At 34.7% G+C, this 12,309-nt stretch overlaps 1 protein-coding gene across 10 annotated transcripts in view; it reads right to left on the bottom strand.

Moving 5' to 3' along the window:
- Window positions 1–12,309, bottom strand: part of HIVEP2 (HIVEP zinc finger 2) — a 156,744-nt gene that overhangs the window by 126,940 nt on the left and 17,495 nt on the right. For 3 of the 10 annotated variants that reach the window (XM_087940012.1, XM_087940038.1, XM_087940022.1), the window contains exon 2: window positions 1,227–1,299. The exons of 6 other annotated variants lie outside the window; for them this stretch is intronic. The gene's annotated coding sequence lies outside the window, so the exon portion shown is untranslated. Of the gene's footprint in view, window positions 1–1,226; window positions 1,300–1,426; window positions 4,355–12,309 lie in introns of those variants that run through there. One more of the 10 variants, XM_087940028.1, reaches the window with a different exon arrangement.

Genomic DNA, 12,309 nt, shown 5'->3' with positions numbered 1-12,309 from the left:
AATTTGTGTAACTCTCTATAGAGAAGTTACATTCCCACACCTTTTTAGATCTGCTTCTGCTGCCTCTGGCACTATAATAAGCAATCTGTGCTTCAATGGAAAAAGGTCTATAATTCCTTATTACTGAAGAACTATGTGGAAAAAAAATCTCAAAATAGCAGATTTATTTTACTGTACTTCAAGGAAGCAATGAGTAACATTTTCTGATATCCATTCAATCAAGGGCTTCATTAGAAGGTTTTCCACTAGAGGCCAAGCAGGCCATTTTAAAAATGATGTCAGAAACAAATGAATGCCTGGTTGCATTCCTAATCTAAAATTTGACAGCTCATAACTGATTTCAGTCTTTTCTGAATATATATTTATTTATAAGGAATAATCAAATCAGAAGTAAAACAGTTACTCACAAATGAAGTATCTGTGTACATATGGAGGGAGAGGAACATTCTTTATTATAGAGTGAGGAAAATGTCAAATCATCTCTAAGCCCAGTTGTACCATTATGTTTCACTCTTTTTTTCAGCCGTTATTTCTCAGAGCTTAAATTGCTTAAATGTAAGGAATACAGAGAGATAAGGTAATAGTGGGACTTTTCCTCCCTTCTCCTGCCCACTCCTTTTTATATAAAGAATACATCTTTTTAACAGTATTTTATTACAAATTACAATTACATAAAGAATACAAACTAAAAAATAGGAAAAAATAGAAAACGCAAAAAAGAAAAATATAGAAAAGAAAATATAAGATTATAGTTAAAAAATAAAGAAATGATTAGAAAAGGAAGTTGGTGAGTCCAGTGACCTTTGGAAGGCTTCAACCATGGCTTGAACATGATGGCTATTTCTTTGTCCCCCAGAGCTCTAAAGCCACCAGAAACCTAACATCTTTTCGTCTTCTCATGAGGAATAGCTGTCTGGCATATTTGTGAGCAATGTCAAGTCCTCTCCTTATTTAGAGAAGAATCATGAAAAGTTTGTTGATTCACAGGCTCTATTCCACCATGGTCTTTGGCACTTTTCAGAGCTGTCTTCAATTTGCCATTTTGTCTCTGGAAGTCCACAAAGAATGGAGCTGAATGGAATAGAACAGAACAGGAGTAGAGTAGAGTAGAAGAGACAAGAGAAGATATAAGAGAAGACAAGAGACAAGAGGAATATTTCTATTGGTCTAGTAGTTCAGGCACCAGGCTAGAAAGCCAAAGACTGTGAGTTCTAGTCCTGCCTTACCCATGAAAGCCAGATGGGTGGTTTTGGGCTAGTCATTCTCTTTCAACCCAACTCAGCTCACAGAGTTGTCATTCTGAGGAAATAGGAGGAGAAAGGTGTGTTAGATACGTTCACCACTTTGAGTTATTCATATAAATAATAAAAATGGGATATGAATTTTAAAAATTAAATAAAAAATTGAAAAAAAATAACAGTATCACCAGGAAGAAGTGATTGTCTTTTATCCGCTTAATATCTTCAGTGAGCTCCAATTAGTGGTTTGGGGCTTGCAACAGTAGTTTCTAATGAAGATAAATTATATGTGTGTTTGGGGTGAAGAGAATGTGGGTATGTTTATAAAGTGATATAATCTAAGTGCAGGAGAAGATAAAGCAAACTCTTTTATAAACTTCAACAGGATTTGGATAAAGCCTTCAGGGACCAGCAAAATGTGGTTTACCACAGAACTTCTTTCCTGCCACACCCAGCTGCCAAGAGCAAGGGTGCTCTGTGCCAGCAAAATGGTTGTAGTAGCACTACTATGCTTCTCCCTGCATTTGGGTTCTCTAAAAACAAGTTGATGCAAACTTTTTAGTGCAGATGCTGCCGATGAATTTATCACAAAGACATACAGTTTTCATGGAGAAGGCACAAGAAAATGAGGCAATATATCTTTCATTTTTATGTGGTTAATTTTTTTTTTAAAAAAATCATGAATACAAACAATTTTCGTGCATATGAGGTATAGGAATATTAAAAAAAAGAAAGCAGGGATTGAAGAGATGAAAAATGAAGCACAACAGAATTGCCACAATGGCTTTCATCTTTTAATTACAGCGGAACAGATTTCAAAACAGAAGCTAAAACCCCTTGTTGTAAAATGATCCTCTCTTATATTGAGCTTACAATATTTATTTAAATTTTCATTCAAGGTAACAATGAGAACATTTTCATTCAAGGAAACAATGAGAAAACCCCACAGACAAATTAAGGAGGATAATCATTATCCTTGTTATACAGGGGTGTCATACTCAAGGTCCGCAGGCTGGATCAGGTCTGCAGGGTGCTTAGATCTGGGTCACAGGGCCACCGTGGAAACAGCGAAGGATCAGCCTGCAGTGCCTTTGCCAGAGAAAACAGGGAGGGCCACACGAGGCCTCCCAAAGCCCAGTTTTCACTGGCAAGGAGCTGCAGGAGGCCATCACAGCCAAAAACGGAGCTCAGGAGGGCCGCATATGGCCCTCCCGAGCTCCATTTTTGCCTGCAGAGTGCTGGAGTCCTATTGTCATTCTTCCCTGCTTCTGAAGCAGGCTTTCTTTCTTTCTTTCTGATATCCCTTCCTTTCTTCCTTCTCCACACCACCATGTCCCCTCAAAATCAAACATAACCCTGATGATGCTCTTAATGAAATCAAGTTTGACACCCCTGTCCTACAAGCTATGTTACAGATTCAACAATAAGCCAAGCAACGGTAATATTAAAAAGATTCAGGTCATTTTCACTAAAAATGGCCAAATTATATATTTGAAAATAACAGAATAACTATGGAAAAACCAGTTCTATAGTGATATTTAAAGGGATAGAAAGGAGAAGATAGGATCACTTGTATGCGCATTAATAAACATTTTGGGTTCATCCTTCTTTTGTCCCACTATAGAAAGAAAGCAACACAGAAGAGTCTTCTTGACTATATAAACTGGATTGGTTGAATAGAGATAACTACATTTAAGCAAACATGTTACAGTTTAGCTCTTAGGTGAAAGCCGTAACAGGAAGGCGCTTGTCAGCATGAGATGCAAGCCAAGTCAAAAGTTCTTCCAAGATCCAAATTGAAGAAGAGCCCATAGCTTCTCACCAACAGACTTTGGTCTAATAATTAGCAGAAGTGACCACTCTGCCAAAAGAGAATGAATTATTTTACAACTTCTAAAAGAAAATCTATCTTTTTCCTCTCTTTAGTCAAGTATGTGCACTTGCTCCTGAGCAAACATCACATTCCAAAATATAAAGTGAAGAACTAAATTTCATTTCACCTTTATTTAAAGTTCAGTATAGTTGATAAGATTATTCTTCAGACATATTTTAAATTTCTATCCTACTAAACATTATTATTTATGTGTTAATCTAATTTGTATCCATCTTACAAAAGTGACTTATAATTTAATGACAGCTTCTTTATCTCTGGAGGATGTTCCAATGATTCCAGAAAAGTATACCAGCCTCGGATCTGAGACTGCACACTTCTGCATTAAATTATGTTAAGAAAAAAAATTAAATGTCCTTGTATGGATATTATAACATGGCATGAATTTATCTTTTATTCCCCAATTTGAGTCTATGTTTATCAACTGCAATATAATTATAGAAGGTCACTATTCTGTATTTGGTCTACATCCCCAGGGTTTCTATATACTAAATCAGAACCTAGGTTTTTCATTCAAGGCCTTAAGTATTAAATATCCTAGAGAGAATGAAATAGTCATCTTCAAGACTGGGAGTCTCTTCTTTGAGAAGTTGGATTTGCTCCTGAATATTTCAGCCTTTAGATAATTGGTAAAAACAACACTGAACTTTCAACAATTATTCTCACCTCTTTGGTTTTAGAAAATAGTAACGCAATTTTTAATTTTCTGCTTGGAATTGTGTTTGACTGTTTATTGTAAACAGCCTGGAGTGTTCGATATACGGAGGTCCATTCAAAATATATATGAATAAATAATTAAAAGACACAGGGCCTCTATGAATTTTCTATTCTGACTTTAGCTCTTAATCCTTTATCAAATGGCAGCTACAGAAATTCCACCAGACTTTTTGGAACAGAGTGCACAATACATAATTAATTTATTAGGGAACTAACTGCCATAGGATGTGTGAAGGTCACAGTCCTAGATGGGTTTAATAAGGATTAAACAGATTCATGTATACTGTCAAACTATGATTGTTATTGATGATGTTTGTCTGCAGTCTCCAGATTCACAGGCCGCATGCATCAAATGGCAGAAGATGGATGTGATCACCCAAGAGAATTACTGCCTTTATGTCCTGTATGTTGACTTCTTGGAAACATATCATAAACCATCATGAAAAGCAAAATGCCAGAATAGATATTTGCATACAGTACAATGAATTCAATTGCAATTTACAAAATTATGCAGAAGAATAAATGTACTTAAACAAGTGCTGAAAATAAGCTACTTAGTTTCTTGATTTAAAAAAAACCAATGATAATATGGAGAGTCTGCATTTGAGAAAATGTTTTTTTCCAGAAATTGCCCAAACTGCCTCCCATATATTCATTCAGGGTGCTTATTAGTTATATCTCTCAACCAGAATTTTTTTTACTTTCCTCTCATTTTATCCATAAAAGATGAAGCAGCAAAAAAACAAAGATTTATACATGAAAAGTCATAATTATTCTTTTTTTCCATACACCAACATAAAAAATCTGTAAGAGGCAGGATAATTGCTCCAGAAAAGCCTCATCTGGAACTACCCTGGGAAGCTAAAACATCTCCAATGTCTGCTTTTCCAAGTTTCTGCACTTGTACAATTTTTGTTTCTCTCCACTGAAAATAGAGCAATGAAAATAAATGCCCATCTATAATTACAGATTCAATCATTATCTTTAACTACTGGTAGCATAGTTTCCATTATGCTTAATTGCTTTGTCTTGAATTGATGAACAAGCACATTTGTTTGGACAATTTCAAAAAAAGGCCACCTACAGAGTCAACTTTTTCCTGAAAGTCCAAGTAATTCTGATACCAATAGTTAGAATCAGGCTTGTGAATGATTTAAGATTATTGTCACCTGTGAAACACAACCAAAAATGAATCCTTGCAGATAAGTGTGGCATCTTTTGTAGGAATCAAAAGGATATAATCAGTCAGCATTGCAAACGTTCACCATAAGCCATCTGTTCTGCGTAGAAAGCACATTAGAGTAACCGCAGAGGATACACTATGAAAACCTACTGCCAAAACCCCAAAACTGGATAGAGTAAAACTCTGGAATCTAGCACAATTGTATATCTGCAATTATAGCAAATGACCAGAATCAACATAATTACTTGTAAGAATTTTTAAATTCCTTGGTACAGGAAAACAAAACACTGCCACTTCACAAGGGAATCTTCTCAAAAACAAATGGAAGCAAATGCCACAGCAAAAGTCTTCAATTCTCAATAACTTCCAGTGAGGTTTCTGTACAGAAAAGTTTTGCTTTCAGAATTTCATATAAAATTATATCTCTTACACAACTGTACAGAATTAGGAACTGGCTATGGCTGATCCTACTGATACCAGATACTGAAATACTGTTTCAGTATTTCTACTATTTACTGATTAAGTATAAATAATATAAAATAATATATACTATTAAAAGATAAATGAGTGCATTATACTACTAAATAAACATTTAGATTTTTAGCAATATCTAGCAGATCCCTGAAGAAGATATGAAGATTGTACTATAACTGTGGAAACAAATCCTTTACTAATAAACCAGTGAGCTCCACAATTTGTAATTACTACATAGTGTATATATATTTCTACCTGTGCAATAAGGAACATACTAAAAGAATGTTCACAACTCAGTACAGGTCCTACAGGGTTAAGATCCTTATCAGATAATCAGGTTACTCAATAATGTGTTTTGTTAACTCACATCTTTTGCCCAAGGTTATAATTTTTTTCATGTATTCCACAGTATTTCCTTTCAGCATAAGCTGAATAATCACCTGCTCTTACTTCCCATTAACTCTCTACTGGTTAGTTTGTAATTTGTGCTAAATCCTGGTATATTTTAACCATGATTAATTGAACAAGGCACACTGACTAGGTTAATGCGTCATCCAACATACTTCAATGGGAAAACTGCTGGAATTTTTTTTAGGATGAAATTGAAACCTTGTCATTAAGTCTGCTATTGAGAGCAAGATGCCTTGGTTGAATGGGTAAAATATATTATTAGAAGTAGAATATATAAGAATTAAAGCAACTATGACAGCAATCAGACAGCAATCAGAATAGTCATGTCTCAATCTATGTTTCTCTTGCTCATATTCCAAAAGTCCTAGAGTTGATGAATGGCATACATGTTTAATACATTTCTTCAGTAACAATATAATTTCCTAGTATATTTACGAAAAGTTGTTTTTTTTCTAGAGGAAAAGCTAAATAAAATGCTTTCTTTGTCACCCAAATAGATATAATTTAACACTTTTTAAAAGTCTGTTGAAGAGACTTTGCCTAGGTAGCAGAATTGGAGTTAGAATTATCATGTTACTAAGGTGTGAATATTGGCATTTAACGCACATTCATACACCTTTAATGAAGACACAGAATAAATCTGTGCAGTTTGTATGGACATATTTTTAATTATTCCACACAGCTCACAAGCTCCTATGATGCCATCTATTGAAGACATATTTATCTTGCAAACCATGCCTTATTATTAAATAATAATTTATTCAACTTGGCTGCAACCTGACTCTCAACAATTCTAGGTACTTTATGAAAGTGTCTTAATATAGAACACCATAACTATTATAGATTACCTCTAATTTATAGTAACTATTCATTAACAATTGCTTCTTCAAATTCTGGTTACCAACATTTTTTTCTAATGAAACTCAAACATCTTCTAGCCCCATTTATATATTTTAATTTCCAAAGCCTTTATTTTGCTTTCCTGTTTAGTGCAAACATGGTTAATTTGGAGGTATACTTAGTACACTTGTCTTGCTGAAATATCCAACCTCTTTTCAGCTTTAATTTCTTTCCTGACTATGGAACATTAGAATATATGGATATATAGTCGAATCCATTCTTCCTTCCACCTACATCAAGGATCTTCAAACTTGACAAGTTTAAGGTTTGTGGACTTAAACTCCCAGAATTCCTGAGCTAACATGACTGGAGGAGGAATTCTGGGATTTGAAGTCCCCAGTCTTAAAACTATCAAGTTTGAAAACCCCTGACCTATAGTATATTTCTGAGAAATAGGCTGCCAAATAATCTTAAAGTACAATAAAGCCACCTTGCGTTAACATTTGGCAAGGTGTTCTTTTCTTCAAATATTCCCCTTTTTTTCCACCAAATATATTTTGCATCGTTGTAACAAATTTTTTCCCATTCATCAGTCCAAAAATTTTTGCTTCAATATATTTCAAAATTTTCTTCTCCATACTTTAGATCATTATTTTTGTGATGAAGCTGGAAAAAATATTTCTTCTGGAGACTGTCCCATGTAGATCATTACTGTATAAGCAACACTACACTATGGATCTGTGGGCAACTACTTCAATGCCAGCTAAATTTTCCAACAGGTTATTTGAAATGATCTGTGAGTTCTGTGTTGCTAAACTGTCTAGTTTTCAGGCAGCACCAGCAAGAGTTTTTTCTTGGTCTTCATGGTCAGTAAAAACTGAAAGTAGATTTTTTTTTTCACCAAGACAATAATGCAAAACATCTCTTCAGATTGACCATGAACTACTAAAGTAGGGAAAAAAAGATAAAATGTTTTGAAATGGCTTTCTTAGTCCCCAGATTTTAACAATGAAGATATGTAAGAAGGTCTCAAACATGCAGTTCATCCAAGCAGGTCTAAGAATATTTCTACTCTAGAAAAATTCTGTTAAGGAGGAGCAGGGAAAATAATACAATACGTATAGAAAAGCAAAAAGAAACATTTGAAAGCTGTTATTCCTATCAAAGTAGGTGTTACAAACTACTCAGTAAAAAAGTGTCAGCTACCATATTCAATGTTTTCTTATTTTGAATCTTAAAAAATCTGCACATAAATAGTAAACACCTCTTGAAATTTGTTATCAGACATTATGCTAGCTTCTGTTAACTTATGTTTAAACTTCTGCATTATCTCTATATTCAGATACAACTGTTTTCAATGACTTTTTTTCCCAAATAGGCAATAGACTACTGACTGATTTTAAAAATAAATGTGTTAAAGCCAAATTGATCACTTTTGAAACTCCTAATTCATTCAAAAAACTTTCTGTGAAAGAGTATATGTAATCTCTAACAGCCAGCTCCTTACTTAAGAGTTAATTATAAGCAAACAAAGGTAAAGGTTCCCCTCGCACATACGTGATAATCATTTCTGGCTCTAGAGGGCAGTGCTCATCCCTGTTACAAAGCCAAAGAACCAGTGCTGTCCAAAGACATCTCTGTGATCAGGTGGCCAGTATGACTAAATGCTGAAGGCGCATGGAATGCTGTTACCTTCCCACCAAAGTGGTTCCTATTTTTCTACTTGCATTTTTACATGCAAGGTTGGGACAAGTAACAGGAGCTCACTCCATTATGCGGTGCTAGGGAATCGAACTGCCGACCTTTCTGATCGACAACTTCAGCGTCTTAGCCACTGAGCCACCACATCCCTTTATAAGCCAATAGATATATGCAAAAAGTTTGGGGAAAGAAAAATTAGAATATGAGAAAAGAAGCTGCTTGCACGTTAATATGTTTGGTACAAACTGTTTTGCCATTTCAGCATGCCATGGCAATGCAGCAATTCTCCATTCTGCATTACTTCAGAGGATTCCTTAATTATCAGGAATGGATTTGGAAAGAGGTCACCAGAGAGAGAGCTGCTTTAAGAAGTAGCAAGTGACAGTAAACCAAACAAACAACCACTGTACAAGTTCAGTTCTTTTTGATAAAACTTTTATATACACAAGTGCCCAATCTGCTGCAAAACACTTTTGTCAGTTCCCCTATCCACACACCTAAAAAGAAAAGGAAGTACAGTTGGAAAGAGAGATGAATCTGAAATAGAAATAAGAACAAGCAGCTCCTGCTATGAAAAGTAGCTCAAGATTACAGAAGAATAGATTGAAAAATGTTTTCACTCTAAATTCCCAAGATTTTAGAAGATAATATTCAAATCTTCAGGGCATATTTAAAAGAAGAATTACCACTATTTACAAACTTTGTCTCAAGACCGTAATTCTAAAAGTCTTCCTGGTATCAACCTGAAACATATGGGAGCCTTCTGTGCTCCAGCACACATACTTGTAAATAATCCCAGAGTCTATTTATTCCTCCTGTGGATTGCCATCCACTATCCACTTCGTCGACAGTGTCATGTGATCCAAATTGTCCTCCACTGTTATAGCTTGCCTTACAGACATGAACTATCAACCAGGATCAAGTGACAAACTGCAGATATTGTAAAACAAAACTGTGCTGAGCAAATGTAAACAAAAATCCCCTATCTTTAGTTTGTGTGTTTATTCCTCATGTTTACATAGCCACCCATCTCATAGAACATGATTCTGGCAGTGTGGAATAAAAAATAAAACTGTTAACAAGTTAGAAATATTAAAATTATGATTAAAAGGCAAGAAGAGGACAACAAATTATAGTAATAGAGTCACCTCAGCAACTCCCCCTTGAGACTCAAAAGCCTGACATAATCACATTTTGAGACACTTACAAAAAATTAACAGAGATAGAGCCAACTTCACTTTGGGGAAATGTTGTTCCATAAGGTGGGTGCTTCAGCAGGGAGGGGCGGAGCTGGCGTTGCGACGATACGGCATGCGATCTCGGAGGTCTGAGATCGCTGCTGATATCTTTGCTCCTGGACGGTCCTATTGGATCTAAACCGTCCCAAAGAGACAGTGAAAGTGAAGAATGCATCCTGTCGATCCTAGGGATACCGCAAAGTCCCTAGTAGATCCAGGAGAAGCTCTTCTTGCCAGTGGCAAAGAGGCAGCCATTAAAGCTGCTGAAGTTGGGGCCGCTCCAAAATGGAAGAGAGCAGAAAGAGAGTGTGCCAGTTTGGTGAGAACTTTTTTTATTTTATTTTAAGATCTGAAAGGACACCCTAAGGAAAAGAAAGAATCTGTAAAAGTTTTGACAGAAGTGATTAAGTGGCAATTTTAAATAGGAATGTCAAAGTAATGTTTTGTGTTTTTTTTCTCATTGCTGGATTTTCTATATATGATCTTGTATTTTGAAACTGGACTGTTTTTTTCATTTACATCTATTTTTTTCTTCTCCTTTTTGATTTTGTAATATTTTAGGCTAGAGGCTCCCTTTAATTATTTCATTTTTTAAAAAAATATTTTTTCTTTTTTTATTAATTCTTATTATATCCTGCTTGGAAATGGAGGGGGAAAATGAGAGCAAAGAAACTTTGTAACACTGCCAACGAGAGGGTTGAAAATATTCTATTTCCCTGTGACCAGACAAAGCTGAGAAAGAAAGAACTGAGACTCTTTTTCAAGAACATTGCTATTTTAGAGGGAAGAGCATGGGAGAGTATTATTGCAGGTGCTCTTCTGGGTTTCTATTAACAGCTGGAGTCTGGTGTTGAAACATATGGGGGAAAAAAGGTGATAAGTTTTTGGAGAAGAGAGTTATAATAGGAGCCTTGGATAATTAAACGAAGTGCAGTGTGCCCTTTTTACTTTTCCTAAGTTGTGCTATCCCTTCTCACCAGCTTTATTGTATTTTTTTATCTTTTTTTGTAATAACTATTTGGGTTTTTTGGCTTTGTTGGAGCTTGTTTTTGTTTTTCTTTCTTTCTTTCTTTCTTTTTTTTGGAAGTCCAATCTCTACGTTTGCTTTTTATTTTAAAGGGAAAGCCTTAAAAGCCTTTTTTCCCCCTTTCCTGGTATTTTTGTTTTTTCATCTACCTTTCTGGTTTATTTTTATGCACTTTTTTCTATTTGAGATCTTTCAATTGAATTAAGGTATTGAAGAACCTGAAGAATTTTTCCTTTTCCTTTTTTTTCTTTTTTTTTTTCTTAAGTCTTTTTCTTTATCTAACTATTGATTGGATTAAGGTATACAAGAACCTGAAGAAATTTTGTCCTCCTTTTTTTTCTTTTTTTTATTATTATTATTGTGCTTCTTTTTTTCTACTATTTTTATTTTGAACTTACTTCACAATTGGATTAAGGTTTAGAAGAACCTGAAAATTTTGAATTGTTTAAAATGAGTAGGAAATGTATAGCTCCTGGTTCTTCAACTTCTACTTCTTCCTCTCCACCATCTGGAGGACAACGTTCAATACAGACAATGTTAAAGCAAGAAAAAGTACAAGAAAAAGTGACTCTGCAGATGATTATGCAAGGAATTCAAAATATTCAAGCAAGATCAGAGAATATTGAAAAGAGAATAGAGAACATCGAACAAAGAACAGAGAACATTGAACAAAGAACAGGGAAAACCGATGAAAAAGTGGACAACATCTAACAAATGATGTTGAAGTATGATGAAAGATTCCAAAAAATTGAAGAACATACACAAAGATACAAGAAGATTGGAGATATTGATAATAGATTAATGGTGGTTGAACAAGATAAAATTGGTATGTTGAGATGGGAGATGGATAGATCAGAATTCTATCTTAGATTCCAAAATGTAGAGGAAGAAAAAGGACAAAATCTAACTGAGATAATGATAGAAATACTGGCTGAAGCTTTGGAAATAACTCAAGAGAAGATGATGGATGGAATAAATGAGGTTTATCGAGTTTTCACAAAATATGCGATGAGAAATAGCTTACCAAGAGAAGTTCACATCAGATTTACAAAGAAAGCCATTAAAATGCAAATATTGCAAGTGGCAAAGGAGAAAACATTGAAATACAAAGACAAGGAGATTGTGGTCTTGAAAAAAATACCTAGAAGAGTGAGACAGATGAGAAGAGAATACCGATTCCTGACTAAAATGCTACTTAAAAAAGAGGTGAATTATAGATGGCTGATTCCGGAAGGTTTAATGTTCACATGGCAAGAATGGAGACATAGAACTGACTCAATTGAGAAAGCGGAATTATTTTATACAGAATTTTTTGGAAGGAAAGAGAAAGAGGGAGAAAGAGATCTCACTAACTGAATTCCAAGAGGACTGCCAAATGGCAACTGAAAAAGAAGAAGGCACAGTAGGTGGAAAGGTGGAAGCCAAAGAACAACGTGAACTAAGATCTATGAGAGCTGCTAAACTTAACTATAAAATATAATCATGGAAGAGAAAAAATTGATTACAATTAATATAAATGGACTTAACTCAGCCATTAAAAGAAGGAAAACCTTTCATAAATTAGAGAAATTAAAATTTGATATAATTGG

Source organism: Pseudonaja textilis, chromosome 1 (assembly GCF_049901715.1).
Source record: "Pseudonaja textilis isolate UNSWEBS1 chromosome 1, rPseTex1.2, whole genome shotgun sequence".
NCBI classification, from domain to species: Eukaryota; Metazoa; Chordata; class Lepidosauria; order Squamata; family Elapidae; genus Pseudonaja; species Pseudonaja textilis.
This window is presented reverse-complemented; position numbering and strand designations above follow the sequence as displayed.